The sequence below is a fragment of the Octopus sinensis genome, linkage group LG19, assembly GCF_006345805.1.
Source record: "Octopus sinensis linkage group LG19, ASM634580v1, whole genome shotgun sequence".
NCBI classification, from domain to species: Eukaryota; Metazoa; Mollusca; class Cephalopoda; order Octopoda; family Octopodidae; genus Octopus; species Octopus sinensis.
This window is the reverse complement of record NC_043015.1, coordinates 21,073,579-21,080,050: the sequence shown is the minus strand read 5'-3', so window position 1 is coordinate 21,080,050 and position 6,472 is coordinate 21,073,579. Positions and strand designations below refer to the sequence as shown.

Here is a 6,472-nt window from a genome sequence, read left to right as displayed (position 1 = left end):
TAGATAGATAGATAGATAGATAGATAGATAGATGGATAGGTGAGTAGAGAGATAGATAGGCAGATATATACGTAGATAGATAGATACATTATAGATATACATAGATAGATACATACATACATGCACACAGATTCACGGACATGCCTAAATAAATAAGTAGTTATAATTATTTTGAACTACACATACATAGATAGGTAAACTGTCAGGTAGACAGGTGGATTGATAACTATATCGACAGGTAAAAAGATTGATAACTGTAGATACATGTCCGTGTCGGTTTGTATATATATATATATATATACAGAGATAGAGAGATGCACATATGTGTGTATATGTGTGTATGTATATACGTGTATGTGTATACATCTCTTTGTGTATGTATGTGAGTGCATGTATATATATACGTGTATAATTGTGTGTGTGTATACGTGTGTCTATATATATGTGTGTGCGTATATATATATATATGTGTGCGTTTATGTGTGTATAGGTGTGTGTGTTCGCATATATGTGTGTGTATACGTGTGTGAGTGTGTGCATACGTGTGTGTGCGCGTATATATATATGAATGAGGCTTCAGTTTATTTCTTCGCATCTCTTCGCCCAATCCGCTTCTTTCCACTTCTAGCGAACCTTATCGCTAATTACACCGCACAGAAAGGCATTTTCGGAAGAACGACGAAGTACTTACGTATAATTGCCATACATTTACATACACACATACACGCACACACACATGGATGGATGGATGGATGGATGGATGGATGGATGGATGGATAGGAGAATAGAGAGATGGGTGTATATATAGATACATAGATAGAGAAGCGGATGGATGGATGGAAAGACAGACGGAAAGATGTTGCATAGACATAAACGAAACGGTTGAATGAATGAATGAATGAATGGAAAGAGAGGGAGAGGAATGACGTGTGTGTGTGTGTGAGAGAGAGAGAGAGAGAGAGAAAGAAAGAAAGAAAGAAAGAAAGAAAGAAAGAAAGAAACAGCGAGGAAATTTGAGGTAGAATAAGGGTGAGCAAAGGAAGGCGTTGCAAGACTTCGTTGTGTGTGTGTGTATGTGTGTGTGTGTGTGTGTGTGTGTGTGTAGTAGTACGTATACATGTATGCGTGGTGTTTATAGTACGTATGTGTGCATGTAGCATATGTGTATGTGGGTGCCGTGTATAGTATATGTATATATATTGCGTTTGTGTGTTGTGTATGTATATATATATATATATAATATATATATATATATATATATATAATGTGTGTGTGTATGTATGTGTTATGTGTGTGTGTGCGCGCGCTTATGTGAGAGAGAGAGAGAGAGAGACAGACAGACAGACAGGCAGACAGACAGAACAAACCTGCGTTACGGCATTAACATCAACTAACCTATAACAACAACAACTCGAACAACACCGACGCTGCTGCGTTGCTGCTGTCGCTTTTACTGCTGCTGCTGCTGCTGCTGGTGGTGGTGCGGCTACCACCGAGACCGTCACAGGCAAACACTTTTACACTAGCAAAGTATAACGAAAGCCACCACCACCACGACTACAACCACAACAGCTAACACTTGTACTACTACTACTACTACTACTACCACTATTACAACTGCCACCATACACACACACGCTAAGAATTACTACCGGCGCGCACCAGTACTACTACTACTACTACTACTACTACTACTGCTGCTACTGCTGCTGCTGCTGCTGTTGCTACTAAGGCTTCGATACTACTAATAAATGACTGCTGCTGTTACTACTACTACTACTTGTTGCATTACTAACTATTGCTACGATTACTGCTGCTGCTGCTGACCCTGCTGCTGCTGACCCTGCTGCTGCTGACCCTGCTGCTGCTGCTGCTATTGCCGGCAAGTCATGGTTGGTGATGCTGCCGCTGCAACTAATGATAATTATGATGATGGTGGTGATGATGATGATGCCGACATTATCATCCCCGTTCACTATCACCATCAACATCATCAGCATTATCTTCACCGATATTACTAAAACATCTACTACTACTGTTTACTACTACTACTACTACTACTACTAATAATAATAATAATAATAATAATAATAATATAATAATAATAATAATAATAATAATAATAAGGAAAATAACACTATTAATAATAATCGTTGGTTTTTTTAAATTTATATATATTTAATATTAGAAATAATAAAATGGCATTAATATTAACGAAAAGCAATGATTTTTTTTTCTTTGCCACAGGGGCAATAATAAAAATAATAATAAAGATATTGCTACCATTAATCACATTGATTTATTTAACACAAGACTAAATTAATATTAATAACGAGTATTATTGTTGTTCTTTGTTATTATCATTATTATCGATGATGATAATGGCGATAATGTTAATGATAATGATGTTTATGATGATAATAAATAGTACATTATGGTGGTTGTGGTCGTGTTCGCTTCTTTCTCCACCCCTCACACCCTCATCACAACAAAAATACGTCGCCGCCGCCGCTCTCACCTCCACCTGCACCTTCCTTCTTCTTCTCCTCCTCCGCCATCGACATAAAAGCGATCGTATACCACCGCAGTCGCCGCCATCTTCGCTACTCGCTACAACCATCACCACCGTCACCACCACCACCGTCATTATTCTCAATACTGTCATGGCGATGGTATCGCCGTCGTCGTGATCGTCATCGTCGTCATCGTCGCAGTCGGTTGTGGTGTAGAGGGCGGTTTCATTATAGAACGGGGGATGTTGTCGATGCAGTTCTCGCTTGTTTATATATTCTTGTCGGTTGAAAACGCTGTACCGAATGCGAGGACCATGTGTTCACAACGGAGTATTTCATAGCATATACATATGATATTGAAGCCGATGTCAGTATATATATACATACATGTATGTATATATATGTATATATATAATATATAATATGTGTGTGTGAGTATATATATATATATATATATATATAAATATATATAAATATCTATATATTTGTATATAGATATATATAAATGTATGTTTGTACGTATGAATGTAATTTTTATAATTAATATATAAATATTTATATATTATATATATATATATGTATGTGTATGTATATCAATTTATATACATATAAACAAGGAGTTTATTACCCGCACCCTGTCAACACGTTCAAACGGGCAAAACTTTTTTTACTCAAGGAGAGAAACCTCACGTTTATATATCTACCTTTTTACACGGAATAATTAATACCTAAATTTTAACAGCGCATTTCATATATATATATATATATATATATATACATATATATATATATCTTTGACTCATTCATATATAGATAGATATGTTTCACAAACAGGCACACACACATACATAAATTGAAGTATGTGCATATTATACACACACAATTCGTACGTAAAACAGCATACATCTACCTATCCATATATACATATACAGTTATACAAACACAGCGTGCAATATTAGCTTTTATAACCGTTGCAACTGTTTATTGTGCTTATTATTGGTAATATTAGTGTTATAACTAGTGCCAAAGATATAAACCGTTTCTATTATTATTATTATTATTGTTATTATTATTATTATTATTATTATTATTATTAAGGTATTTGCGACGAGAGTGAAGTTTGTGATATTTTTTTTTAAAAAAGCCAAACAATTGCTTGAGAATGTATTGACAAAATTTACAAATAGGAAAAAAATAAGCATTCGAAATATTGTTTGAATTATAAAAATCAAGAATATCGAATACACAAACGTATATATATAAATATATACACACGCTCACATTGTTAAATATAAACAAGTTGAAAAAAGAAAGAAAAAACGACCAATGCGAACAAACACACACACACATTGTGCTATACGCATCAGCTAATATACGTTTAAACTATTATAAGAAGCATTTAATTGTACTATAATATATATGCATACATAAACGCGTGTGAATATATCTATGTATGTGTACATTACTCGTATAAACATATTTGTAAGAATAATTTGACTATAAACATTGTGGATATAGTTTTCAGTTTATATATACACATCATACCGCTGCAAAGACAGACTTCGTAGCATTTATACACAAACTTAGGGGCATATATACATAGAAGCATTTATATATATATTATATCGGTGTGTGCTTATTTACGAATAGTTGCACTCTATATACACAAAAAGGTTATCAGCAACTATAAATTAATATAATGCTTCGATAATATCAATATAAACACAAAACTTAAACAGAAAAACGAAGTAAAAAAAGCCTCGCACTTCTACATAAATACATACATATATATGTATATATGTATTTATATTTGATTTTGTTGAAATTGAACAAAATACAGCAATGAAATAACAAAACTTAGGAAATCACACACACATAGAACACACTCGATACATCAATACATATCTATCTATCTACTTATATACATATATACATATATATATGTATATACATATATGTGACGAGTCTTGAAGCATTATAAACACAAACAAGTGAAAGAAACGAAATATTAAGAGGATATTATTATTATTATTATTATTATCATCTGTATCATAACACCTATATGAAGAGTAACAATACTCTTAATACAAAACATATATTGGTTTACAATTTGGCTCTACCATTTTGACAATATCCGGTAAGTAAATATTTGTACATATTTTTGCATAGTTATATACATATATGCATAGACATGCACTAATACATACATACATGCATGTATGTGTGTGTTCTTTTATCCATGTACCCGCTTCTCTTAACATTTATATGTATGTATGTGTGTGTGTGTATATGAGTGTATATTTACATACACACACACAAATATGAAACCATTACAGTTAATCTTCACTTCTTACTCATATTCTTAATTCCGCATACCGAACTTAGATAGATAGATAAATGGGTAGATAGAAAGATAGATAGATAGATAGACTGCAATGATATCGAGATAATTTCTTCACCCACCCAACCTCATTCATCGGGATTGCTTTTTAGAAATTCTTCTATACGTGTAAACAACTGGAAGAGGAAAGTTAATAGTTAAATGAAAGGAAACGGCAAAAATTAAAGTTACAGAGAGTATCAAATTGACAACTGTACTATTCCAAGAATGGACCGTTCAGTACCGAGTTCGGTTCCAGTGTCAGAATGTAACATAATGAAATTTTTTTGTTTTTGCTATTTTTTTCTGTTGTGCCAACTTTCAAAAATTTCATTTTTTGCCGTCTGTTGTGTAGGTTTATATGCATATATATGTGTGTGAATTCATATGCATATATAAACACACACACATATGTATACACACGTATACACATGGAAAAACACTCGTTATCTTTGTATGCTTACAAATATACAATTTTTTCACACACGCACGTGTGTATTATACAAATACATACACATATGTATATGAACCAATATATATATATATATATATTAAAATATGTACAAGAATACATATATGTAAATATGATCAGATGTGTGTGTGTATGTGTGTATATATAATATATATATATATTATATATATATATATATATATATATATATTCATATATATACATGACTATATATATGCTACCTGACAATAATTATTTACCTATAGAGTATCAATTGAAGTATATTTAAAACTAAAATTTTTATTTGAATATTGAATTTTCAAGAGTTACTCTTTCTGATTACATTAGTTTTGAGATTAAAAACAAAAATTCATATAAAGTTCACGCAGTTTTATGTATTTCGTTGCGTGCGTGTAACGTATATGCGATCTATTCAATTTGACTCTGATAATTAGCATTGTTTATAATTAACATTGTTCATTATGATTATTGTACTGTTCGTAATTGCTTTCAGCTTCATGTAACATTTAATCCACAAAACTCGGTACGTACAAAAATTGGCGAGCATTACTACGGTGGTCGGGTAGGGAGGACATCAAACGTGATGAGTGATGAGATTGTGTGCGCGTGTGCATGCGTATATGGAACGAAGCAGGCACATAAACTGCAATATATGTGTATGTATCACGTCGACACACATATATATAATATTGTGCTTCGCTTTGCAAAGAAACGTAGGTGAACATATACGTGTGTATGTGAGTATATATCACATCTATACATTTACGCATGAAAACTAGGCATCGTTCATTGTAGTATATACATACATGTTCATGTGTATTTTATATACACACATGTATATGTGCATATACATAAGACAAGTATGTGTCAATGTAAATCTATACATCTATATCAATTACCGTATGCATATATATGTGCGCGTGTGTGAGTGTGTTTGTGTTCGTGTGTAGGTTTATATGCACGATTATGCATATGTGTGTGTGTGTCCGAGTGCATTCACAGCAGTCACACGCACACAAACATACATACACATACATACATGCATCTATGTGTGTATATATATTTATAATATCCTGAAAGTGTGTGTGTGCGTGTGTACGTTTTCAA

At 32.7% G+C, this 6,472-nt stretch overlaps 1 protein-coding gene across 1 annotated transcript in view; it reads left to right on the top strand.

Annotated features, from left to right (window-relative positions):
• The first annotated feature begins 3,023 nt into the window (after nt 1-3,023).
• Nucleotides 3,024-6,472, top strand: part of LOC115222357 (cadherin EGF LAG seven-pass G-type receptor 1) — a 755,088-nt gene continuing 751,639 nt past the window's right edge. The window contains exon 1 of the mRNA XM_029792554.2: nt 3,024-4,650. The gene's annotated coding sequence lies outside the window, so the exon portion shown is untranslated. The remainder of the gene's footprint in view (nt 4,651-6,472) is intronic.